The sequence below is a fragment of the Ochotona princeps genome, chromosome 15 (assembly GCF_030435755.1).
Source record: "Ochotona princeps isolate mOchPri1 chromosome 15, mOchPri1.hap1, whole genome shotgun sequence".
NCBI lineage: Eukaryota > Metazoa > Chordata > Mammalia > Lagomorpha > Ochotonidae > Ochotona > Ochotona princeps.
The window spans coordinates 46901003-46928922 of NC_080846.1; the positions used below are offsets into that span (position 1 = coordinate 46901003).

Genomic DNA, 27920 nt, shown 5'->3' on the forward strand with positions numbered 1-27920 from the left:
GACCATGATTTTTTCCCATTCAATAAAATCATAATTAAATTGAATGACACTCTTGGAATTTTTCTTCATCTTCTCATTAGTCTATTTTATTTTACCTGCCCTTTCCTACAGTTGGAAATCAACTGGTTCTCCTCCAAGAATCATTATCATCACCATGATGACTGTATCTCCCAAAATGTTACCAGTGTTTGTAGAGTAGTTTGTTGTTTGCAGAGACATTGACTTCCAACTTTCCTCCGGCTCTTACAGGTGAGTGAAATCTCAGAATACAGCAAAAGGGCTATCTGCTGTTTCATTAGAATTTTAACATAGCAAGGATAGAGATATGGTCAGTCATGGAATCTGACGGGGAAGAAAAAAATCCTAGTGATGGCAAAGTTCTACTCCGGTGTTTGAAAGACTGCACAGGATCTGTGAGCTCATAACATATGTCAGAAAGCTCGAGAGCTGAAGAAGAGATGGATGGACCACACTTTCTAAAAATTACTTATGCCATTGGGTAGTTTGAGAAATGGGAATTTACCAGGCTTATTTGAACAACCATTTGCCAAGTAACATGACATTCCAGACAACAGGTAAGATTTGTCTGCTGGTCTAATTTTGAGTTCTTAGTCACCAGGAGTGCAACAGGAAGGAGAAAATGTAAGAGGATGATTTATAGAATTGAAGGGGATGTGACCCAATCGCTATCTTCAACTAACTATTGTTACTTTTCTCATGATGCTTCCAAAATTTGAATGTCATCTTAATCCTTGGATGGTGTACATTTAAGGTAGATGAGCAATGCCATTTCATTGGCTTATTTTCCCAGTCGTTGGGGATATTTGACAAACATTAATTTCTGGCTTGAAGTGATACAATCTTTCACAATGATGTTTTTGATCAAGGATTTGTTGAAGTCAAAGTTAAATTTTTGTGGCTTTGATTATTTTATGGTAGAAGGTAAGAAAAATGTTTTTAATCAGTATAAACATTATTTATATATATTTATGGTATGATTATAACATGATTTATAACATGTGCTTTAGAATATAGATACTCATGAAATGAGTCTATGTAACATGCTTTATTACGTGGAAGTTTAATCTGTTCGTGGTAACACTGTATTATACTCTCCCAGCAACCTTCAAGAATGTAATGTGTTTCTTATAATGTAACACTCACCATGTTGTATGATAAGTCTCTTGGACTCTTCCTGGCATCCTGTGAATAGTAGCTCACCAGTCTGCTATCAAATCAGCCATAATCCCTACTAACCACTGTTTATTTTCTTTGAAGAAAATTAGATTTCATATACAAATAAGATCTTTCTTCTTTCAAAATATTTACTTTATTTTTTATTGGAAAGTCAGAGATGCAGAGAGGAGAAGAGACAGAGAGGAAGACCTTTCATCCACTGATTCACTCCCCAAGCGTCCACAATGGTCGGGGCTGCACCAATTTGAAGCCAGGAACCAGGAGCCTCTTCTAGGTCTCCCTTGCGGATACAGGGTCCCAGGGCTTTAAACTGTCCTCGACTGCTTTCCCAGGCCATAAGCAGGGAGCTGGATGGGAAGTGGGGCTGCTGGGATTAGAACCAGCAGCCATATGGAATCCCAAGCATGCAAGGCTAGAACTTTATCCACTAAGCAACCGCTGGGCCCACAAATAAGATCTTTCTATCCCTCACTTCCCTCAACATATGTCCTGTGAGCTCATCCATGTTGTTGCAAATTTCCTTCTTTTTAAATGTTGAAGAGTATTCTATTGTGCAAATATGGTTGTATGGTATTTCTTTATATGTGCATTTTGCCAGTGGACACTTAGCTTGGTTTCATATCCTGGCCTCTGTGAATAATGATACAATCAACATGGGTGTGCAACTGCCTCTTCCACATGTTGCTTTCCTTTTCTTGCATTATATATCAAGTAATGGGATCACTGCCCCGTATTGTTTTGTTTTAATTTTTTTGAGGAATCTTCATACTGATTTTCATGATCATTCTACTTTACATTCCCACCAACATTGATCATGGTCTGTTCTCTTCACATGTCTGTCAACGTTATATCTTTCCCCTTTTTTAGACTATCTGTCCAGACAGGAGTGTGGTGATACCTCATCATGACTTAATTTGTGTGTTTCAGGTAGTGATTTTGAGTATTTTTTACATACTATTGATCGTGTTTATGTATTCTTTGGAGAGATGTCTATTCAGGTTCCTTTGCCCATTTGTTAATCAGGTGTTTTTTTTCTTGCTATTGATGCTTTATATATATTGCAAGATAGGTAGATGGATTGATAGATAGATGTTGGATATTTGCTTTTGAGCTGTTTAACGCTACACACACACGTATGTAGGATATTAATTACATATCCAATGTATACTTTTGAAGTACTTCATGCTCTTTTGTTGGTTGTTTTTCCATTGTGTTGTTTCCTTTGCTGTACAAAAACCTTTTTAGTTTGATGTAACTTTGTTCTTTTTTGTTTTGTTGCCTGTGATTCGGGGGACATACCAAAAAAGTTGTCCAGACATGTCATGGAACTTTCCTGTGTATCAAGTCATTTTACAGTTTAAAGTTTTACAGGTAAACCTTGAAGCCATTTTGAGCACATTTTTGCAGAAAAGGCTCTTGTTTCATTCTCGATGCATGTTCAGTTTCTCTGGCTTCATTTATTGAAAGTGCTATCTTTTTCTCTTTCTGTATTTCTGGCATCTTAATTGAAGCATTTGATTCTGTATAGGTTGGTTTTACTTCTGGGTTATCTTTTCTTGCACTCCAAGTGTCTCTTTTTGTGCCAGTACCTTGCTGTTTGGTTACTATAGTTCTGTAGTGTAGAGTTACGTAATGTGATTCCTTTACCTTTGTTCTTTTTAGTCAAGATTTCTTTGGTTATTCATGATACTTTGTGGTTTTATATGAATTCTGGGATTACTTTTTCCATTTTGATAACCATGTCATTTAAATTTGGATGGGGTACATTGAACCTGTTGATCACTTGGGGCACATGAACATTTAAAAATTATCAATTTTTCAAATCCATGTACAAACTGTATCTCTTTCCATTCATTGTGTATTCTTCAGGTTATCAAATTTAAAAATTTTTCCAAGTTATTTGTTTTTATTGGAAAGTCAGATATACAGAGAGCAGGAGAGACAGACGAAGATCTTCCATCCACTGATTCACCCCCCAAGTGGCCGCAATGGTTGGAGCTGCACCAGTCTGAAACCAGGAACCAGGAGCCTCTGCTAGGTCTCCCACACGGTTACAGGATCCCAAGGCCTTTGACTGTCCTCGACTGCTTTCCCAGGCCACAGGCAGGGAGCTGGATTGGGAAGTGGGACTGCTGGGATTAAGACTGGTTCCCATATGGGATCCCGGCATGTTCAAGTTGACGACCTTAGCTGCTGGGTTACTGTGCCATGCCCAGGTTATCAGTTTTTAATAGTTTTGATACATATACACCTTTTACAATCTTGGTTAAATTTAATACTAAATATTCTTTCATCTGTTATAAATTAGGTTGCTTTCTTAATTTCTTCGTATAATTTGCTGATATAAGTTAAAATTCTCATTTTACTATGTTGATTTAAAGTCATAAAACTGTGGTGCATGTATTATCAGATGCAGTCATTTTTCTGTTGGTGTTTTTACAGTTTTCTCTGTCAAAAGCTACATTGCTTTTAATCAGGGAGATTTTAAATTCTTTTCCAATCAAAATACAAAAAATACAGCATAAACCACATTTCAAAAATGATGGAAAGTCTAACAATGGAATTTTAAAATAGCAGATGGAAATTTGATTTAAAAAATGTTTATTTGCAATAGGTATTTTGTTGAGCACTGACATTCTAAGTGCTAACAGACAAAATTCTTGCAAAAATGGTTTTAAAACACCTAAAAAACTGAAGGAAGTTTTAGTATTAGCAGTCAGACAGGGCTGCCCATTTCCTATTATTCTCCTTGGATGATTTTAGACTCAGAAAATGACTATAGAATAGATGCATGTCCACATTGTTTTCATTCAAACAAGGCTGTGTGAGAAGTTGAAGTATTCTTAAGGGAACAAATTAGTAGAGGTTCAAATCCTTTTGGGTCACAAAACAGAACAAGCTTCAGCTTAGCCTGTGCCCAACAGAGTGTTGTGGGTGTCTCCTGCACAAATTCCTGTTTGTAGACTGAAACAAGCCCTTTTCCTTTTAAAGGCATGGAGCCATTCTCAGAAGGTGTGCAGGCAACACTAACAAAAGCAACACTAACTTCTATGTTGTTTACTGGGTGTGCTTTTAAAAATATTTTCTTCTTAAAAACTAACTGCAGAGGACATTAAAGTCCCCTTCTCTCCGGTTGCAGTCGATAATAGAGAGGAGGATAAAATGGCTTCTGAAGCACCCTGTCTATTAGTCTATCTCAAGACATAGGCTCAGTGAGTTAAATTTAATTCTAAAAATGTAAAAATAGAACCACTATGATGTGTTCACGTAGAGCTGTTGAATTATTCTCAGGCACCTGATCATCACAAGCTCAACTTGGTCACACATTTTCCCAAACAAACAAAAACAAAAGAAGAAAGCCCACACACAAATTAGGGTTTTTCTTCTTTAATTTTCCCTGTCGATGTCTCATTACTTTATCTCAGTCAAGTATAAGGTATTTCTTAGAAAATGTCAAAATTCAAGAACTTGATGAGTAGATTAAATTGAAATGGTATTGTTGACATATAAGGTGTTAGAATGTGCAAAATAGTGAAGGATACATTCACATCTTGTGTTTCTCAGAAAGAGAGCAAAAATGACATAAACAAGATTGACTTTTTTTAAAAGATGTATTTTATTTAACTTGAAAGTCAAAATTAAAGAGAGAGAGAGTGAGTGAGCTTCCATTCACTGATTCATTCCCCAAATGGCCACTTAATTCACTGATTCAATCACCAAATGGTCACTATTCATCAAAGCTAGGGTGATTCAAAGCCAGGAGCTTCTTCCAGGTGTCCCACATGGGTGCAGCGATCCAAGGACCTAGGCCATCTTCCACTGCTTTCTCAGGCACATTAGCAGATATCTCGATCAGAAGTGGAGCAGTAGGGACTCAAACCAGGGGATACAGGCTCCGCTCTACCACCATGCCATAGCAGTGCCCCCACGGTGGACTTGTAAATACTACAGAGTTCAGTATTTTATAAAGAATGTTTGCTTTCTATTTTATTTGCCACGACTAAAACGTGAATTTCTTAACTGAATAATATCAACCAAATGTTCAGGGTTGAAAACAAATTTAGAAAATCAAATCATATTATTGGCAAGTATTCATTTTTAGTCCTGAATGCTATTTCGTTAGCCATTAAATATCTGACTGTTGAAAGTACTGAATTCTGACACATAATGTCCAGATATGGGCATGTTTTGCTTTTATGGTCCACCATGAAAATTGCTCAAGGAGTTAAACTGCAATTAAGATATCCTTACTTCTCTTGACTCACGTATAATAGTTGTGGGTTCTGACATCTGTTGCAAAGTTAAATGTAAAACCTCACTCGTGGATCTGTGGGATGAAGACCACAAGGAATCTTTAAAGAACTCATGGAAAAGAAATGCATTTTATGAGAAAATGATTTTAATGTTTTTATAATACAGTATGCCTGTCTTTGGATTCCATTTTTTCCAGTCCCACTATATTATTAGAATTACTACTTTCTTGATATTATTTCTTGAAAAATTTATGCTACTCCTTCACAATCCAGGATATCAGGCATACAGGACAAAGCATCGCTAAGATTACTCAGTTTAAAATTAAAATGAGAGCTAACTCCACCTAATTTTCTTGAGACACCCAATATTCTCACCACCTTGAGAGACTATATTGTGATGTTTGAAACATGAAACAATGGGATGGGTTTTTAGCCTAGTGGTTATGATGCCTACACCTCAAGTTGATATTGCCTGGGACAGATATCTAGAGATTGCTCTGAACTCTAGCTGCCTACTAATACAACCCTTGGAAGGCAGCAGCTAATGGCTCAATTAACTCAGTTCTCAGAAGGAAGACCTGGGTTGGGTGACCAGCTCCTGGATATGGCCCAGCCTGTTGTGGATAATTAGGGAGTGAACTGAAAAACGAAAGCATGTGTATTTCTGATCCTCAAATAAAATAATAATAAACTATATATAGAAGGAAGTAGTGATATTCATGGTTCTTCGTCACTTTTTGAGTGATGCCCTTCAGATCTCTTGGAGAATTGCATCACCCCGGGGGCGTTTCCTGTCCCATTTAGAGGAACACAGAAATGTGGAGAAAGAGGAAATTACAGAGAAATGAGAAAACTGCGTCTGTCAAACCGATTCTGGCTCATACATGCAAGAAACAAAGATAATTGTTTTCCTGCCCCGCCCCCTTCTTCTGCTTAAAAATGAAAAGAAGAGGCATGGAGCAAAGGGCAAAGGGAGAATATTTGTGTGACAATAAAGCAAAAACAGAGCAAAGTCGTGTGGGTTGGGGAATTGTGTCTTTGTGTCTGTGTTCATTCCATCCTCACTGACTGAGAATATTCTGTTTGGCTTTCAGGGTAGGGTTGTCATGTGAGAAAAGTTTGTCCGTTTTGTATTTTCTCATCACTTTCTTTTGGGGATAAGCATTTTGATTCTCTGCTCTTGATTATTTCAAAGGCATCTATATGCTAATATGTTTTATGCTAATTATTTTCCTGTTGTCCCCTTAGGTTATATTTCCTGTCACCCACCAGGGAGGATCATCTCTCATGAAAACTTTCAAATTTGATTTTGAAAATGATTCAGAAAAATTGAAGCCATATTATCTCCCCATGTAGGGAAGAGTATGCTCTGGAGAATACAATAATCCACAGAAAATGGACTGAGCTAACATTTGGGTTCTCATGTTACCAAAATCCTCTTGAGATGAACAGTCAGGTACACAAAGCATTTAACATTGTGACATTGAAATGTTGGAGGACTGATGATAATAAAAATCTAATAATAGGTTTTCAGAAATGGCTAAATCACTATGTTTAATCCAGGGACAAAACCGAAAAGTTTGTTTTCATTTCCCTCTAGTATCTAAGGCATGTTAACCCCTTCTGTTGCTGTAAATACTGCGTCTTAATTGTGTGTCACCGTAGTCAGCATCAGTTCTTCAAAGTCATTTCCAGTAGTGTTAGTGGCTGAAGGTGAGTGTGTGCTTATTGGGAGAATCAGGTGAAAGAGAAATCTCGCATGACATGCCACCTCGATTCTTCTCCAGCAATTTTATTATCAATATTTTTAAGAACATTTAATTTGATTTGAGAGCAAATTGTTCTTTAAAAAAAATTTTTAACCAATTAATATGTCTGAAAAAGTTTTTATTTTCCCAGCGAGTTCTTTTAACAATTAATTCCTGAGAAATGTGGGTGATATTTGATCACTGTGGAGGATATTTTTAACTTAGCTCTTGGTTGGGAATGGGGTCTGTTCCCACGTACTTCAATGACAGCGCAAAATCATCCCAGCCCACATTCCATGAGTTGTTTTTCACCCTGTGCTGAGTTTAAGCAAAGAGCCAGAGACACCAGGGTCTTCCTTCTCCAGACTTTATTTTCGCTACCAAACTCCCTCTTTTCCTATTCCTCTCTACCTTTCAGAAGCTGCACCCAATTTCCTTCTATTTTTTAAAATGTCTTCACTTTCAGAGCTCAACTGTGACTCTATTTTGCAAGTAGTGCAGCCCAGCTGCTGCTCTTTCTCCTCCTGACTGATTTTAATGCCTCTTGAGTTCCAAGACAGCTCTGTGAGTTGGAGGGTTTTCCTTTCAGGACTGATGAATAAACTAGGCTGCCCTCCAGACAGATGGTCTTAGAGAGAGCCAAGAAAGGGCAGGTGAAGACAGGTACCTGGATAGTAAGCGCTGGCACTGCCAACCAGCACTAACACACATAGCAGTTACAATTGTTCTGGAAAGACGACGAACCATTGCTGGGCACACATTTGGTAAAAAGTGTTTAGGATAAAAGGCCAAATAGCATTGTGTTAAACACTGGTTATGTTTTGTACATAAATGATACAATGAAACACCTGCAATAGTCTATGTGATAAACCATTGTGACCCATCATTCTTGTCTTTTCATTATACTGTTTTGGCTCTGATAGTGTCAAGACTTCTACACATCATCCCTTTAAGTGTTGTGTTTGTAGGATTTGTTAAATGAACTCAATGTTGCATCAATATATCCCTAGGTAGGAAGATATTGTCTTCCGTTCATGTTTTAGAACAATTCAAAGATAACCAGAACATCAATTTGTGTAGAATTAGGCTCTAAAATTTATTAGATGCCGTTAAATTGTGCAACCCATTTAAGGAGGCTCCTAGAGGGATATTTGTCTCTTTATGAACTAAGTTCCACAAGGACAGGAAAGATGGCCAGTCACTGTCTATTACCATGTAACCCCAGGTGGTGAGTGTCTGGTGGACATGACTCAGTTTGGATGAGCAGTGAAATTTGTCTCAACACAGTTCCTGAAATGAAATACTGTGTTGTAGGGGAGGATTAGCATTCCTGTTTCTATAATGTCTGTGGAGTATGATTAAAAGCTCAAAGTTTTGAAGTAGCAGAGCCCGGAATTAGGTGTGCCTGGGTTTGATCCTCAGAGCTGGTGCCTGCTACTCTCCTGATCTAAACTTGTCTCTTTGCCTCCCTGAGCCTTTTTTTCCTTGTGGGTCATACTGGGAGGGAAATGTCACACTTACTTTTACTTAAATGGCTGTGAGGATTAAGTGGGTGGATGGATTTGTATGGTGCCTTGCACATAATAAATGCTCAACTAATGTCCAATGATTGTATCAGCATGGTGATTTTTAATCATGCTTTTACAACTGTTATAATTGATATTAATAGTCATTCAAAAGATTCAGCATTTTTCTTATGGACAATATAGATAGTAGGAATCAAAACAGATACATATTAAATGCCTTTCCTGCCAGTAAAACAGAATCTACAAAGATGTGGAAAGCCTTAGGTTGTTAATAGAATTTATATGAGGCACATATATCATCACAAAGTTCCCAAACACCTTTCTTCTTTTTCTACACTAGGAGGAAATTTTTTAAACATCACCGTGTTTTGCTGCTTGTATCTAACCGGTGGCATCTATTCAGCTGAGATAGGAATCATACGGTAGTTTGAAGTTGCACATTTTTGTGCTCACTACCAAGAATCTAGATGTGTAGCCAATAAGCATGCTTTTTTCACTTTGGAGCACCCCACATCGTGAAAGCTCGCTTACAGTTTGTTCTTCATGTTGCTAGCTTGGATGGCCTTGTGGGCTAGAGGGTAGGGGAGATGTGGAATTGATCACAATGAAGGCTGCTCATAGGTAAAGACATGCTGTGGATTGAAAAGCTGGCAGCACATCCACATGGTACAAGAACCTAGTATGAAATCATGCAAACAAGTCTCAAGGCTATGGACCAATTTTAACCTTGCTGCTAAGCAAAGGATGAGTAAATAGGCATGTGTTTGTCTCTAGAATACATGAATCATCACAGCAAGAAAAAAAAGTTAGATGTTACATGGGCTTTTGCAGGCTTGGAATGGCTCGTGTCAGTCTATGTTGAAAAGGTACTTTGGCTACTAATTGCATAAGAGAGAGAAAGAGAAAAAAGAAGTATTTCCTATCAGCACTTCTTTTGCATACAGATAAAATTTGAAGTAAAGAAAAAAATGTTTTATTTGAGAGGACACTAATGAAAGTAGAGCCTAGTGCACATGTATATGCTTCGTTTAATTTGCATCCTGTCCTGTCAATTTCCTCTTTTCTTAAAGCCACCTCTCAAAGAAAATGTTGACAGTAAATTAAAGCCCACTCATTTCATGGTGTATTTTATGCTGTTTTGTTTTAAACATTCATGCTTGGATTAAAGTGCAGCATTATTCACCTTTCACAGTGCTTAGCAAATAGAAGAAGCTAAATAAAAAGCAATTTAAAAATAGCCTCCTTCACATTATAATGATACTTTCCTAAATTTCGCTTCCATCCTGTCGTCTTCAGCAAAGCCTGTGTAATATCTGCTCAGATGGGCAGGATTCAGCATCATTCACAACTACGACCATGACAACAAAAGCAGAGGGATTTTTCTCTTATCAGATTGCTTCTCTATCTTTTGGTCTGTCTGTCTGTCTCTGGAAAGCAGTGTCAATAAAAATTATGAGAGTTGGCACCTCACCAATGTACACCCTTAGACCATGAAGCAGTAATGCTGTGCAGGAAATATTTTTCTGACCTTTTCAAATTACATCCAGCTGTCTTGGGAATTTCTCAGTGACTAGAGGTAATAAGGTTCAATCCGTTTTACTGTCTGGCTTCAAATTTAGTTCCCTCCAAAGCTCTAACTTATCTGATCTTTGCATTTTTGTCCTGGCATCCATTCAGAACAGCAATTTGTGCATCTATCTTTTTGTGGTCACTATTTCAGGTTTTTGCTAAAAAAAAGAAAACACACTGTGGAATCTACAGCCATGACCATTAGCCGCTTATTGCCAGGTTTAAAACTACAAGATTGTAGTCATGGTGTCTTGAGAGAAGTTCCTGTTGAGTTTATTTTTTAGATTTCATCCCATCAGACCTCTTGGTGTGTAGCCTACATCACTTCTGCCTCAGTAAACTTCCTTTAGGAAAACGTTCCCAACAGTATTTTTTAGGAATTGAAAGAGGCAAAATATGTAAATTTGTGTTAAATTGATTTTAATTTTTCTTCTGAGTCAAAATGCAAATGACTACTGGAAGGGGGGATTATCCAGGTGTGACAAGGTGGCCCCCTTCTTTGCTGTGTCTGGGAACACATCTCTTGATTTCATGAAATTCTTGCCTTCCTTTTTTTTTTTTTTTAAAGATTTATTTTATTTTTATTACAAAGTCAGATATACTGAGAGGAGGAGGAGAGAGAGAGAGGAAGTGGAGCTGCCGGGATTAGAACCAGCGGCCATATGGAATCAAGGCAAGGACCTTAGCCACTAGGCCACACCGCCAAGCCCCTTCCTTTTTTTTTTTTTTAAGAGTATCTCTGTGCTGAGTATGATTTGGGGAAGATGTGTGTGATATGTCATTCGTAGGACACTCCAAATTCAGGGGCATATTCTGTTCTGTGGCTCGCACCCCATTGACTCTGCATTGCCTTTTGCGGAGATTAGAATGTCGGCTAGTTTCCTGTGCTCAGTGAAGTTGGAGGATGCTCTTTCTGGCTACAAGGGCATGTTCATGGCCAAACAGCCACTGGGAGGAGGAAGGTTTTTGAGTCTTATTTTTTTAAATTTTGAGTCTTGTTTTTTAATCCACTGATTGTCAAATTTGATCATCCTATGATATTTTGCTATCTATATCTATATCTATATCTATATCTATATCTATATCTATATCTATATATATCTGATGTAAAAGGGGATTTTAAGGGAGAAGCTCCACCCAGTCTCCCACCCACCCCAGGTCCCAGATGTGGGGCATGCTCCGAGATTCTTGCTCAACTGGTTTTGATAGTTCAACAGTTCTGAATTGCTGCCACTCTCTCCACTCTCAGCTCGGTGAGGTCGTTGAAGAATCCACTGATTGACATAGTCCATCATAGCCCAGTATCTTTATTGCCAACATAAAGCTGAGGTGGTTGATTGACTTGTTCTGTCCTCTGTCTTTTGATGGTTAGGGTTCTGAGTCCGGAAGCGTGATTGGGGGGATCCCCAAAGAAACTTTGTGTGAGGTGTTCCCAGACCAGATTCCCAGTCCATTGCCCCGTCAGCTGGTGGTTGCAATTGCTGGGTTGGTTCTGTTTCTATCTCTGTCTTCCACTGGAACCAATGGGTGTTGCAGTCCAGCCTGGTTCTGCCCAGCACATACTCAGCCCTCACATAAACCAGTGGGAGCTGCAGCCTAGTCAGAGTGGCCCACAATAACCCCCACCAGATGCGCTCCCTACCCTGGTTTGCCAGTATGTGTAGCAGACTAGTCCAGTCTGTCCCACATCCCCTTCTGCTCTCATACATGTCAATGTGTATTAAAACCTTGTTCCATCTGACCAGCTCAACTATCCAGCCTTCACGGATGTTGTTGGGTGTCTGTCTAGCCACCCCAGCCCCCTGTCCTGGTTTTTGTGCCCTCCTGTGGGGGGTGGTAACCCAAGAGGGAGGAGCCCACTAGTTCCCTCCCAGGCCACTCCCACTCCCAGATTATGCACTCTTCAGGTGGTTGTGTGGTTTAACTTGACAGAACTAGCCCCCAGGGCCAGCTTCTGCCAGCTGATGCTGTGGCTAAGCCCCAACAACCCTCACCCACTCTAACTGTAGATTACACCAGTAGGAATAATCAGCCCAGCCTGGTTTTTCCCTGATCTGGTCCACATGAGGCACACAGGTGTTGTAACCCTGTCTAGTCTGGTCTACCCCCATCCCAGGTCACGCCCTCCAGTGGGAGTAGCTATCCAGCAAGGGAAGCACCCCTTATTCCCCTGCTGGCTCTGCCCTCCCTTCCTGATTCTCACATATGCTGGTTGGGTGCTGCGGTCACATCTGGCACAGGCAACCTCACCTTGAGAGCAAGCTTATTTATGTATTGTTCACACTAGTGCATTAAGAGAGAGGGAGTTAGGGAGAGAGGAAAAGAGAGTGAGAGAAAGAGAGAGAGATCCAATCCCACTGGTTTCGCTTATTGCATTTGCACAATGGCTAGGATTAGTTTGAGACCAAGCCCAAACCAAACCCAGGAGACTAAGCCTCAGTCACATCTTCTGCATGGTAACAGGTGCCCAGTTACTTGAGACATCATCATTGTCTCCCACAGTGTATCTTAACACCAAATTGGAACCAGAAGTTGTAGCCAAGTTCGATGTGAGACTTGGGTGTCTCAACTTCTAGGCAAAACACCCACCACCTGTGTTTTTACTCAAATGAATTTGAATATACTTTTATCAAATTCATCTATAAATATCATTTTGTTGTCCATTTAAAAATTGCAATAAAATACAAAATCTGCTTTGTAAGCTGCTGTTTTGTCATTTCAAATCTAATCTATCTGGACTGAAGAGTTACCGTCCTGATGTGCTTTGATTACCTGGGTATCTGACGTTTCATTTAATAGAGATCAGTCCCATCTCTGCAATGCAGCTTACTGGATTTTGTCACCAGCTTGGGCAGATTGAGGATTTTCAGGTGCAGTAATTAAAGCAGTCTGTTTCCTGAGTGGAACTGCAGTGCAGAGTGGTTGCAAATACAGGTGTATGTTTATGCCTGTATGCAGCCATGCGTGAGATGTGCTTGCTAACTTGAATTTGGGTTCGGAAGGTGATAACACCCAAACCAAATGGATTCTAGTTTCTCCCTATGGATTTCATCTCTTAGTAAATTGGAAACTTGGCCATACCTGTCAATCCCTTTCAAACAGAGACTGGCTTTCACAATTACATGTCCAGTGCTTCCTTTTCTCATTTCTGCCATCTTTCCTACCTTTCAGAGACAAAGAAGACTCAGGGTTGTGACTTTGTTTTGCAAATGTAAGGGGATTTGAAACAGCTGGGAGAAAGGAATGAAATGTTCCCAGGATCAGTTTTTATTGGGTTATTCTGCTTTGCTGAAGATTCTTAGGGGTTGGGGACTGGTTAGGGAGTGAGTCAGGAATTTGCAGGTAGAGAGAACCAAGAAGAGTAAGAAGCCTAATGAACAATACAAGAATAATAATCGCTGCTTCTTATTGGATAATGACTGTTTACAGGGTCTGCCACACATAACTGGGGTAACCACACTGAAACTTGCTAGGAGCCCATTCACACAGGCACAATGGGTCTCCACTTACATGGGCAGAAAGTGAGGCTTACAGAGGGCGAAAGCTGCATTTGCTTTGAAGTAGCTGGGCATTGTGTGACGAGAGTTATTTTTACATGGAAAGGAAGAAAATAAGCCATTTGTTGTGCTCAAAGGGCTTTTGACATTTCCTCCTCCTCCCCGCTTTGCTTTCCTTCATTTTCTTTTCTCAAATAGTAAATGAGGCCAGGTGGTTAAAGTGCTGTCCCATGGGGTCATCTTGGACAGGAAAGCCATTCTTCTCTTTGTCCTAAAGTTGCTTTCCGTGGAGCTACTTATTTCATTCTTTTGGAAGTTTTTAATAAGAGTTCTAGCTGGTAACTTATATTATCATCACATTCTTTTCATTACTTTACTAATAAATTGGTGACAGGAGGTGGTGGCCGTGTGCTACACACGTAAGTTCACATTCGACCTGGACTGCTTTGTCCTTTGTTTTTCAGTGATTGTCCAGGGTTCAAGTGGGGAAATGCAGAGAATGGACTGACGAGAACAGATAATCAAAATTAAGTTTTATGGATAACTCAGGAAAACCTGCCCCTAATTTATCTTTTCAAGATACAACGGAAGTTAAATTCCTTCAAATATTCAACTGAGATTGCCTTTCTTTTACTAGTCTTACACATGAATATTACCAGAACAGCCTTGTTACTGTGATGTGCGCTCAATGCAAACGCAGAAGTATGGGATTTAAGTTCACCTTCGCAGAGCTGCCTCATGTCCTTCAATCTGTGTCTCCGTGAAGGGGCGAGGTTATTTATCTGGGAGAAGCTGGCCTCCTTGAGTTATCACAGCATCACTTACGCCTCTGAGGCTGAGACCAACAACCTGATGATGCTTCATTTGCTTCTAGGCAAATGAAAAGACAGGAAAGTGATTCAGGTGTAAGCAGAGAAATAGAATCTCAAAAACTCTGTGACTGCCATTCACTGTAAATACATTCTTCTTAGAGTGGGGATTCTGAAAATTAGGTCTGCATTCTTGTGAGAAATAGTCTGTCTGTGAGAGTGAGAAATAGCCTCTCATATGTATCTATATGTGTTATAATATATAAGTATACCCACCATTTGACGTTTGAAATAGAACTTCACAGGAAAAGTGGGATGGTTTTGTATGCAAAGACAATGTCAGAACCACTGGCTCTGTCTCCCTACTCCCCTCTCTCTGATACCTTTTGGGTTTAGCATCTCCATATTATACTTATCATCTGAGATTGAGGATCACATTGTGTTTTACACAGGGCTTGTTTGCTTTCCATATCACCCTTACTGGAAATGAACTTGAGATAATACAAACAAGAATGAATCATTCTGAGACTATCTGCCACATACAGTTCATCCTCAATGACCGCTGAAGGAGGAGAAAGAGCAGCTTCAGTTTTCAATCCATAATTTTAGGTGTAGGGCACCAGCCCGTGCTTCTGTAGTATACGGATCATCTCCACTTACTGTCAGGGCTTCAACACTGTTTATTTTTCCTTAATTGGAGCCCACAGATACCCTGTGGGATTTCCTTCCCTAGCAAGGCCAGATACCCGTATAGACCCAGCACATGGCCTGGCCACACAGGCTACTGTAATATGATAGTCAGAAATATCAACATTGGGATCAAAGTTAAACCATTACCTAGGTTAATGAAGATCCTAGAATTTCTTTTGGTATTATCTGAAGCTCATGGTTATTTCTCACTATATTCGGAGGTGATACTTTGAGCAGTCTGACAATGACTGACAGATTATCAACTATTACCCCAAATATACAAGTGAATAACAAACACAAGGTATTTGGATACCCATAGAGAAATGCTACTCATGGGCCCAGCATGGTGGCTTAGCAACTGCAGTCCTTGCCCTTCACATGCCGGGATCCCATATGGGCGCCAGTTCTAACCTCAGCAGCCCTGCTTCCCATCCAGCTCCCTGCCTGTGGCCTGGGAAAAGCAGTCAGGGACGACCCAAAGCCCTGGGACCCTGCACCCGTGTGGGAGACCCGGAAGAGACTCCTGGCTCCTGGCTTCACATCAGAGCAACTCTGGCCTCTGCGGCCACTTGGGGAGTAAATTGATAGATGGAAGATCTTCCTCTCTCTCTCTTGTCCTCTATGTATATCTGACTTTCCAATAAAAAGAAAATATATCTTTAAAAAAAGAAATGTTACTCATATACTATGTTTATATCTGTATTATCTTTATATATAGATATGTTGCATATATGTATATATATATATGAAACATGTCACACAAGTGGATGTATTTAGTATATGTGTGTGGTTATATATAATCCTCCCTATACTTAGGTGAAAGGATGCACTAGATGAGTTTTAAAAATGCTTAGTTCATGAAAATTTAACTAAAATTAACAAGTAAATTTATTTTATCTTAATTTTGGGTATCAACACAGATTGATTGTTTTGGACATCAGATGCCCACTTCATTTTCTTTTTGAAATTTGCATTTGCTTTGCCCCTGTGCTATTTTTATCTTTGTCTTCCAAGTTCATGAAGACTTAATCATTGGTCCTCTAATTTTCCAGGGAAAAAATGTTGATTTATCGAACTGGATGTAGAAAAAAGAAGATCAATCTGACATTGTAGGTTAATAGTAGGGAACAAAGCACATTCATAATTAGAAGAGAAAAGGACTTTCCTTGTTCATTCCAGTTTATAATAAAAAGCCCCTCGCTAAAGTGTCTTAGAAAATCATGCATTCACACTGAGCTGAATTACCGCCTAGCACATTCTATTTATCTGTAGCTTAAAAAGCAGCTGCGTTTTTGTAAAAAGCAATGAATGTGGCAGTCCTACTTAAAGGTGGAAGTAAAAGAACACGCCTTGTTTTGTAATAAGGGGATTTTCAATTTAAAAGAGAGAGCAAGCCTGTTGTGTGAAGTAGGGTTATTACATTCACTGTATTCTATCTCACCCACCAGGAGGCGAACAATGAAGGGGCAGCGAAGGAGGCTAGTGCTACCAGGGTTATCGCACAACCTCAGATACTGGACAAGTTGAAGGATGCACAATCGCTTCTGGATGACGTTCAGAAAGGCCGGAATGATGATTTGGATGAGAAAAGCCTGCCTATTCTTTCCAGGGTAAACAGTTCATTTCATCTCTCAGTGACATGTTTGAGTAGAAAAATATATGTATATATCTGTCTATAATAATCTATAATGTTTGCCTTTAAAAACATTGTTTTAGGTGTGTGACCATTCCCCTGACTGGCCCGTCCAATGGTTCCAAGATGAATGATTAGAAACCTGCCTTACACAATGGATACACTTGGCGCCCCACCACACCTAAAGCCACACTTTGAAGGATCTGCCAAGCTCACTTTTAATCATGAGAAAGAAATTACCCACATGGAGTCAGCAGAAAATGAGAAAGTGGAGCTCGTGCTGCGAGTAATCCTGCAAGTGCCAAGGGGCTAGTTGAGGAATGGCTTCATGAGGTGAATATCTTTAGCTTGTACTTAGGGTTTGGTTAGTGGGTAATGGTTTTCCCTTTTAGGAGCGATGACTCTCCTGAAGTGTGTTTCCTTAGCTAGGATTGCTCTGAGTGTTTGACAGGATGCTGACAGATTTCACTCCAGCCTCAGCCTTGTGATCGCCTACTGACTAATTCTACATTGCTAAGGATGGAGGACTCGGAGCTGACGCCTGTTCCTGGCCACACGCGTGTGTTGTGTGTATACTGTAGTGACTGCGTGTCCGGTGTTCTGTGTCTCTGTGTGTGTGTATGGGTCCTTGTTCTTGTCTCCTCTCTGTTGTGATCTTCAATTGTGAGAATTAGACAACCACTGGCTTCTCAGATGTGATCCAAAGCTTTCATTTGATTTTTGGAACAGGAAGAAAACAAAGTGTCACATCATGATGAATGGTCAATCTGAATTTTCAATTCCTATAAAGGAGAATGTGGAGGGGACATGACATTCCAGTGACAAGACTTACCTTTTCCCTTTGAGAGGAGCAGGATTCAAATTATAAAATCACTTCCAGTGTGAAATTAGTTTGAAAGCCTCTTTTGTTTGTTTGTTTGTTTTTTGGAGCCTTAACTCATTGGCTTTCCTTATGTGACAGAATCCCTTCTGTTTCAGCTCCATAGCGAGTTGACTCCCAGGAACCTCTTCATCCTTTGTTTTATTTGTTAAAGACCAGGTGCACGCACAGAATATGTTCCTATTTCAAAGCTTCATTACTTATGAGATCAGATTTACACCTAAACATGGTATTTCTTTGTGTCTCAAGTGAATATGCCAAGTAAATTAATAAGTATGTCCATGACATTCTTCTTGCCTGGGAAGAAGGAGAGGGGAAGCGAGGGATCTTTGTGCCTATTGCTGCTGGCTGAACATAAACAAAAACTTCTAATGGACTCCCCTAGGTCCCTAGTTTCCCACATGCCGATGTCAGAGGGTCGCCATGCCAACCTTGAGCAATTTTGGCTTTGAGCAAGCATGTGCTTAAGCACTTTGAAAATATCCTGCAATCCTGGTCCAAGGGACTCGGGTCCAAACTTTTTAGAAAGAACCCACTGTCTGAGAAAATGCCTGGCTGTTTGCCCGTTTGTACACATTGCTAATGCACGGTTACACATCAGGATTTGATAGATGGTTGAATTTTTTACTGCAGTTTGGCAAATTGGGAGACGGGTGCGGGGGGTTGGAAGGAAAGTATTAAAATGGCTTAGAAACAGACTATTCTTCCAATGAATTTTTCAAAAAGAAAATGTTAAAGGAGCGGGAGTTGTGGGGAGGGGAGAGGAACTGACAGGGGATGACTTGTGGTGGGGGTTGGTGAGCCAGCTGAAGGTAGAGTGACATGGGGGAGGTAAAAGGTGGAGGCAGCTGAGCAGCTGTGTTTATTTTAATACATATCATTTAACCCTCACCTAGAAACAAATTGGAGAGGATTGGGAGTGCATTAATCTGGACCCAGTTAGTGTGTCTTCCTCCTTCAGAAGTGTAACCTGAGATTAATGAATATAAACTAGAGTTTCAGATGCAGTGCTTAAATCATTTGCATGTTTCATGCATGATAATTGAATTTATGTATGCACTTCCTTTCATTTAACTATTTCCAGTCTCCTCTGGTGATTCTTAAACCAAAATTTCATGATAATACCTCTAGGTGGAAGGAACTTGCCTGGATTTTACTCCTAAGGAGCAGCTCAAGTTCTTGTTTCTTTGATTTGCATTTGAATTAGACTATACATATACATATGTATATATTTTTACAAGGCAGAGGGCAGTGACCAGTAGTCAGGAGTGCTGTTTCTGGAGTTGGTAAATAGGCACCTCAAGTTCATTTTTTTGAATGAATAGAAAAAGCATGATAAGTTATGCTAGTGAGTTTCAGTGGTCCAGGCAAATTGGCTTTCATTGTGGCTGCTTTTAAGTATGCTAATAACATTCAGGGCCATGACACGTTAGGGCAGCATCGAGATTGTTCTTGGGTTTTGGAACTGAGTTATTTATATCATTGAAATATTTACAGCGCAGGTTGGTTTCTGGCCCTGTTAGAAATGTGCTCTCAAAGATGGGGTGGGGATGATGTTAACTTCTGTAAAGGAAGCACTTGGAGTCCCATAGTTTGTTGTAGGATCCACACTTTATTCTTTCCCCTTTTGTTATTTAGAAGTCTAAATGCTTATATAAAACAAGCAGGTGTTAAGCTTCCCTTCTCCCTGTCTTCCCCAAAACAAAAAGTCTCAAAGCCAACAGTAGGTATGTTTGAAAGCTTCCTGGAGAAGTGTAACAGAGCTTCCTGGGAAAGCCTTTGAAGCAAGGGTTTAAAATGGTTCCCTTGGTTTTAGTTTGTATTAGTGACTTGTCTGTCTTCTGTCCTTCCTTGTGTGTTTTCAAGTTCAATGTCAAAGTGATGAGTTTTTCTCCAAGAATTCTTCCCAGTGTCCTTTGTTTTTGGTGAGCTCAATGGCTGAATGTTGCTGAGTGTTTCCTAGTCTTGTTTTCTGGTCCTCATAGCTGAGAATGGCATGGAAGGATAAAATCTTGTTAATTCGTGATGTCACAATTTAAGTGTGCTTCCTGTCACGTCCATGTAGTTTAAAATGTTCCCTAATGTAGCATGAAATGATTGGTTAGCTTTGAAATGGTTGTGAAGTCATGTGAAGAAAATAAGTTTTGCATCCGACCAAGATAAATTCACTCTAGTGCTTTATGGCTTTTTATTCCTATGTGATAGTAATAAAGTCTCATGTAGGGATGGAAGCCATGAAATACATTGTGAAAAATCATCAACTAAGAAGTGGCCATCAGGATAGAGAACGTTAGCCTGTGGAACTGTGAATGTGCTGGAGAAATGACTTAGTGTATGGCTCTGCTACGTGTGTGGTGTTCCTTCGAGTTTCTTTATCCTTGGGTTTTTGACAGCTAAGGCATCTAGGCTATGAGTTGGTTCATCTTTGCAATCATTGACTAACATGCACATCTGAGTGTTCACGCTTCTGTTCACCATACATTTTTCTCCGTTTTTTATTAATGAACATGCTCTAGGGGAGCTGTTAGCCCACCAGTCTCCTAGAAAGCACTTGATTCTTTCGTCTTCTTTCGTCCACTATTGAGGTTTCTCTTCTGAAACAAAGAAGAAGTAGACAAATCAGACTTGCCCTCTTGGAAATGGGGTCCAGATTTCTCTACTCCCAAGCTCCAAAAAAAAAAAAAAAAAAAGAGAGAGAGAGAGAAAAGGTATACATTGCATGAGCCAGATCAACATCTCCCAAGATTCGTAAATCTACCAAGAACTGTTTTTCACAGAAGGGTATGGCATAGTGGAGAAATGCCTATCTAGGGGCAACAAAGGCATCTTTGGAATACAATTGGATTCCAATTTGTCTGCCACTTCAACTGTGTAACCTGGGGCAAGGGATTCAAGCTCTGTGGGCTGCTTTTCCTCATCTGTAGAAGGGGGAGTTACAAGGCATGTCTTGCAAGGGCTGTTGTGAAAATTAATGAAGTGATGCATACAGTGCCTAACAAACCATTTGACATTCTATATTTTTAAAAGGTTCATGAAATATTAGTTTTTCTTCTTTCCCCTCTCCCTACTCTTTCCTCCTGTTTTCCTCTCTCTCCCTCCCGTGTCCTCCTCTTCCTTTAGATGTTAGTCTAAAACAGCACCCTTGGATCTAAGCAGCTCCTTTGAGAAAGAAAAGACATCTCCAAGAAGCTCTAGTGGCACATGCTGTTCCATATGTGGCTTGGATCAAGAGCTTATGGATGTTTTTCTTACTTGAACTGTTTGATTCTTCTGACCTAGATTCCTTGTGACTGTTTTCTGTGTCTCTGTGCTTGAACTGTTTCGTTATTGATTATTGACCTATACTCATTTTTACTGATTTTCTGTAAATGAGAAGTTTTAAATGAGAGTTCTAATAAAATTGTTTCTCTTATCTTCTGCTTCTTCATTTTCTGCACACAAAGGGATATGAGCTTGTGCTTAGAAAAATGATGCCTGGAAGGGCATATGATGCCTCCTCCTCCTCAGAAACCACCGCGGAGAGTAGATGCGGACCACGTCCTCGTTCTGCCCCCCTGCTTTGTACTCACATATCAATGTATTAAGGAAAATCTGTAATACATTTCTAATGTTAGAACTCATTTATCTTTTAAACATATAAAATATATTCAAGTATATGCATCTTTTTAGTATATAAAAATTATAACTTGACTTCATAAAATTTGTAGAATTATTATAGATCAGAAAAAGGATGGTCCAAGTACAGAAATATGGGGACATTTTTTAAAAATGAAGAATGATGTATTTCTATACAAATAGAACGTATGAAAATCACTTAATAGCATATTGATATCTAGGGCTCTTTTATTATAATTAAATGTGTTCCATAGACCTCAAATCCCTGCATCCCACATTCCTAGAAATGTCCTTGATACTCTGTAGGTAGTAAAATATTTGCAAATAAATGGATGAGAAAGAAGACAAGAGGAAGTTGGGATAAAGAGAGTGAAAGGGAGAAAAATCAGGGGAACGAAGAAGCTAAAAGTCATATCACTGTGGGAAAATCGTTGTTTGTTTAGGGAAGCAGGGTGGATGGACACACACACACACACACACACACACACACATCTCCAGAAAGGCCCAATGCAAGTGTGAAGAGAATTTCAGCAGTGCAATAGTGGATTTAATACAAAGCCCCCCAAAATGGAATACGAGTGACATAGAAATGATAACCACAGGCATCCAAATAAGAAAATTCTTTAGAATCAGGGCTAGGTCCATATCAGGACATAGAAACTCAGATTTCTACAGCTAATAGCCGAGATATCAGTGGCTCTTGGATGTTTTTCCAACGCAGAGTATTCTACACTGCAGGATATATTTGTTTCTCAATATCTTCATGAGTACCATTAGAAGCAGAAAGTACATTTTAATGGACACATATGGATTAATTAATTACTGCTGAGTCTTCTCAGTGGGCTGCAATTACTTATTGCCCATCTGAGATAGTATACATGTAAGTTGCCAGCTTGACCGCACTTGGAAGTTGCCAGTGCTTTGGCCCATTTTCCCCCACATTTGTTCTTGAATGGCTGTGTTTAAATTCCAAAACTTGTTTGGAAGTCTGCAGCAAGTTGTGTGAAAGCAGGGTTGTACATCTCTCAACAGCTCTGGATACTAAATTAGTCACCAGACACTAGTGTTTTGGGCGCTTTTGGTTGGCAATAAACCCCGCAGACAGTTCCCATGTGAAGTGGATGTCACTGGGCTGCCCAGTGGAGCACAATGCTACAATGAGATGATCTCCTGAATTAGGGGAGTGGCCGAATCTCTCGATCTTGTCAGTTATCTTGATACACATAGAAGATGCCAACATCAGGAGGAAGTGAGAAGAGTGCATAAATGGAATAAAACCACCCTTGTCACTTTGTTTCACCTCACACCCTTTACAGAAGTTTCTCTTCATCAGAGATTTCACCAGCATCTTTTAATCAATGGAAATTGACACTGGTAACCATATGTTCTACATTTTAGTGGCTTAACAGCTCACCCCCCACTGATGTATGCATTCATGTCCCAAAATGGGGCTACCTAAAAGGTGACACTATGAATCCATGATTTTAATTGGAAAGCCTAACATTTTAAGTCATGATTTGCATCTTACAAGTACGTATGTGTACTCTATTATCTTGGCACATTTTGTAAATGCTCGTATTGGCCCATATTTTCTTGTATACCATTATCACCAAAGTGCCTTCCATCTTCCTGTGAGACATCATTGATGAGGAGGGTAAACCAGCCTCCTTGGATCCGATTTGGATCCTCACAGGAAAGCAGAGCCCAGATTCTCAGTGAGCACCGACTCATGTGGCCTTTTGATCATGAGCTGTCAGTTTCCCATCTCTGAAGCAATTCTTCAAAGAGAATCTCCCAGGGATAGCTACTCTCTAACTGGCTGCCCCCACACCAGTTTGCCATAGATTAGACAGTCCTTGGATTTGAAACACTGATGATCAAAGAGTAGAGTAGATGAGCTTTGAGAAACCACTCATGGTTCTATAGGATGGCCTTTCTCTTCACAATTTCCATAAAAAACTTTTAGACACTGTAATAACTCAGACATGGAAGACAGCAAAATTAGACCTTCCTATTTTGCTCTTTTCATAAATCCTTATCACTATAAAAGCATAATAGATGGGTTGTTTAAGGCAATAATAATTAGCCCCCATAATTTACTGTTGCACTGTGCTGTTTTTTTCTCTTTCATATGGTTAATTGTGAATCAACAATAATATAAAACGAGCCACGAGATTAAAAATTTGGAGAGTATATTTTTTTTAACACATTTGCTTCTTTATCTGAATAGCAGAGTGAGAGAAAAAGGGAAGAAAGATTATTTATCCTGTAGTAGTTCACTTTCCAAATGTCCACAACAGCCCGACTTGGGCCAGTCTGAAGTTAGGAGCCAGGAAATCTCTCCAGGGCACCTATGTGGGTTGTCAGGGACCCAGACACTTGGGCCATCATCTACTGTCTTCCAAGTGCACTAGCAGGAAGCTAGATCCGGTTCTCTAATATTGGTGTGTGGGCAGCCCAAGTAACTGCAGTGCAAATGAGATCATTCTGTTGTCCCTGTTCTTTTCCTTTCTTCTGTCTGAATGTCAGATTATGCTATATTCATTTATTATTTCAATCATGGTTCCAGATCTTCCAGAGAAAATCAATTTAGGGATTAAATTCAATTCACAAATTCTACATATAGGGAAATGTACTGTGTGACCTCACTGTATCACACCAGTGAGGTTAGGAGTAGGGGGGTTATAACATCTAACTCAAGTCAGGAACTGAACATGGGTGACAACTTTGACCCACCTACTAGAAACCAAAGAACACTGTGCTGTCTCATGAATATTAGTGTCAAATGAAGTCAGCATGTACACAGACTATCTCCTGTTGGTGAAGTATATACATATACTAAAGATATGTAGAATATAAACCTCAAGTTGTACTAACTGTTCTGCTTACTTTGATAGTTAATTCTAGAATCTTTTGCTTCTTTTGCCCAATTTAATTTCTTCACATCTGTCCTGTTTCTGAATGTCACAAAGTTATAAAACAGTCAAGGAACTAAAATGTGTTGTAAAATTTAATGCAGGTGAACAATTAGATAACTATAGCCACTAAAAAAGGAAAGTTAGCACTTCTTTGAAGATAATTTGTAGACTTTATGAGAATGAAAATTCAAACAAGCATGTACATTTATATATACTTTTAAAGACATGTCAACATCTGTCGTCACAGATAAACACACAGGTTTCCCATTTTGTGTAGATAAATACAGCTTAATGAAAATTAAAAAGCATATTTTATTTTCCTTTTGAAATCTTAGAACTGGCCCTGTTATTTTTTAATGTATAAGGCATTTATGTTTATATTCTATCTTAGCAAGATTTAATTTCTGATGAGATATTCTTACCTTACTCATAAATTTACTTGTTATAAGCACAATACAAGGAGATAAAATGGTGGCTAACATCCTTGATGAACCAGTATAATCAACTATGCTCTGTTCATTTTCATTTTAAGGATGAATCTGTTTAAATAGGACACTGGTCTAACAAAGCCATTCTTATATGAATGTATCTCAGACTGGGAGACCATCTTAAATACTGAAAATTTAAAGCCCAAACTGTTTAAGAAGAGTAAAACATTATGTACCGATTGGCAGTAGTGCCTCTAGGGAAAATACAACAGGTCAATTAAACAAACAACCTAATGGAGAGAAGTGTGAAGAGAATGACAGTGAGTTGTAGTTCACATGGTTGTGTGTTTAGATGTGTACACGTAGATGTATCTGTTTTAGGAGCATGAACTGGTTCATATGCAACAATAGAAAGACGTGAGGCTCACCTAGGTGCAGCCATGCTTTGCACCAACACTGTGTGTGACTTGGCATATTGTTCATACTTGGCACATATTATTTTAAATGTCTTTCCTGCTGATGACCCATTCTTATTCACCTTATAACTTGAGTAATTCTTCAGTATTATCAACCAGAATTTTCCAAGTCAGATGGGATGCCAGCAGTTATAACCTCCGGAGTCTAGAAAACAGTTTTCTCTGAAGATGTTTCTAGCCTCTGTCTCTCTCACTTCAATCGTGTACCCTCTCCTCCAGCAGGGTAAATAAAAACCAGCGAAACCATAGTCCACCAACAGTCTGTTAGAAGCCATGTCTCTTATACACTGATCACCAATCTCAGCACTCTCACCAGGAGTTCCATGTCCTTTGCTTTCCAGTCTTAGAGACTGAGGTTGAGTGATTGTAATTGGCAGGGCTGCTTTTTACAGCCCTTAACATAGCCCTAATGGAAGTCCTCTAGAAGGAGGCATGATTGATTCTAGACAGACTAATTATTATATTGTCTCTCCTACATTTTGTTCATGATGATCAAATAAATTCCCTCTTTTCTGCTTCTCAGATGTATGAGATCAGAGTGAGTTAACTCTATCCATCCTTCTGATACATATCTTTGTCCTCCTGTCCTGTAGTGTTTAGACCTGCCTAAGAAAAGAAGCCCAATAATTTCCCTGAAACTGCATTTCTTACTAACTACAAGTGACATTAAAAAAAAAAGCAGGGAAGGATCCATATTGGGACAAAATATTTTGAGCCCGGTCCCCAGAAAGAGACCAGAATGCCAAGGGTCACTGCATCCATTTTCTCACTTGCTTGTGTAGACGGTATAATTGAGGAAGGCCTGTATCTTCATTCTGCTGGGACGCATAACAACCAAATAAAAGGGAATGAAGAAGTAAAATCTCAGAGACTCCACATCCTGTTGCAATCTATAAAAGCTTTCTTTTTAAAAGAAATATTTATTTTTATTACAAAGTCAGATAGATATACAGAGAGGAGGAGAGACAGAAAGGAAGATCTTCCATCCACTAATTCACTCCCCAGGTGACCACAACGGCTGGTGCTGTGCTGATCCAAAGCCAGGTTCCAGAAACTTCTTTGCAGGTCTCCCACATGGGTGCAGGGTCCCAAAGCTTTGGGCCATCCTCGACTGCTTTCCCAGGCCACAAGCAGGGAGCTGGATGGGAAGTGGAGCTGCCAGATTAGAACCGGCGCTCATATGGGATCCCGGGGCACTCAAGGCGAGGACTTTAGCCACTAGGCCATGCCGCTGGGCCCTATAAAAGCTTTCAATAAAGAAACACAGATTATGCTGTCTTGGCAAGTGGCAATCAATACAATGTCATTTCAGTGAGTGGCCCCAACTCTGCCCTTGGCTAGAAGGCACCTGATTCCCAGGAAGTTGAAATTCTTCATTCCTCTCTGTGTTGGTCCATTTTGTGTTGCTGTAACATAATGCCTGACATTGGATAATACTACAAAGAAAAGAGATTGATGTATCTCACAGTTTTGAAAGTTCAAGAGCAAGGTGCTGGCATCTGCTTGGTTTTTCTGAAGGCTTTCTGAATGCAATGCCACATGGCCGATAACACATTTGAGAGGGAATGACCATGGGGAGACAGGAAACTGGATAATGGGGAAAGAGCCAAGCTCACTCTTATAACAAACCCCTCTCAGGCAGGAGCCATTCCTCTGAGATCGTGTTAATCCATTTGTGAAGTTGGAGGCTTTGTTACCTAGTTACCCTCCCCTAGACAGCACCTCTTGAAGGTTCTGTCAACGCAACATGCAAACTGGGAACCAAACCTGTAGCACCAGAATATCTGGGGAACAAATTAAAACTTGAGCCATAGCTGGGCTCAGTTTTGCCCCTGCTAAGTGTGAGACCATGGGAAAGCCACTTCCTTGAAGTCCAATTCCTTATCTATTGTAAAGGGACAATTACCATCCTGCCTATTTCAGGTTATGTTGAGACTCAGGCAATTTATAATCAGAAATGCTTCAGTAAACTTGAACAGTAGCACTGAACTACAAATTCTACAGGACTAGAGCTTGAAAAATGACATCAAAGAGGCAAAAAATGAAATACATTTGAAATTTATTCTGGAGGTTTCAAACTCAGTTACTGATTAATGTGCCAAGACCTGAAGGTAGGACCTGGGAATTTTGCCCAAACAGGAAAGCACAGTGCCCAGTGGGCACCAATAGGAAGGAGGGGACACTCATAGTGGGATCAGTGGAAATGCAGTGAGTGTTATGAGCAGGTGTGATGCCTAGGGGTCAATGATTGTATTATAAATGGGTTCCTTTGGAAGACCATGAAGAATCACAATTGGACCCTCTCTGCAAAGATTTCAGCTTCCCTTCATAAGATTAGAGTCCTCAGAGCTAATGTTCTTTCAGTCTCCAAAATTCTACTCTTAAGATTTAGAAACAGATTCATAATAGTACCTTTTCAATGTTGTATAGGAAAATGGCTAAAAGTAGAAAAAATTCTTGTATTCTTTTCTAGGAGGCATAGTCTTACTTCCTTTTATGGAAGGCATATTCCCTTCTGAATCTTCTGGCTAACTGAGCAGAGCTCAGTATCACCTTACGACAAGAGGAACACTGGCAGTTCTCCCATTTATCTGTTTCTTCAAAAGTAGAAAGCTACATTTCCTACTCCTACAGAAACCAAAGGTAAAAACAACCCAACCCCACCGCCTTCCAGCTCCTTT

General features: G+C 39.7%; 1 long non-coding RNA gene across 1 annotated transcript; it reads left to right on the top strand.

Moving 5' to 3' along the window:
- Positions 1-213: 213 nt before the first annotated feature.
- LOC131482085 (uncharacterized) lies at positions 214-27876 on the top strand. The gene is made up of 5 exons (XR_009246757.1): positions 214-249; positions 6699-6906; positions 16738-16899; positions 17006-17255; positions 27713-27876. It is a non-coding gene; the product is annotated as an uncharacterized LOC131482085 (long non-coding RNA).
- Positions 27877-27920: the final 44 nt, after the last annotated feature.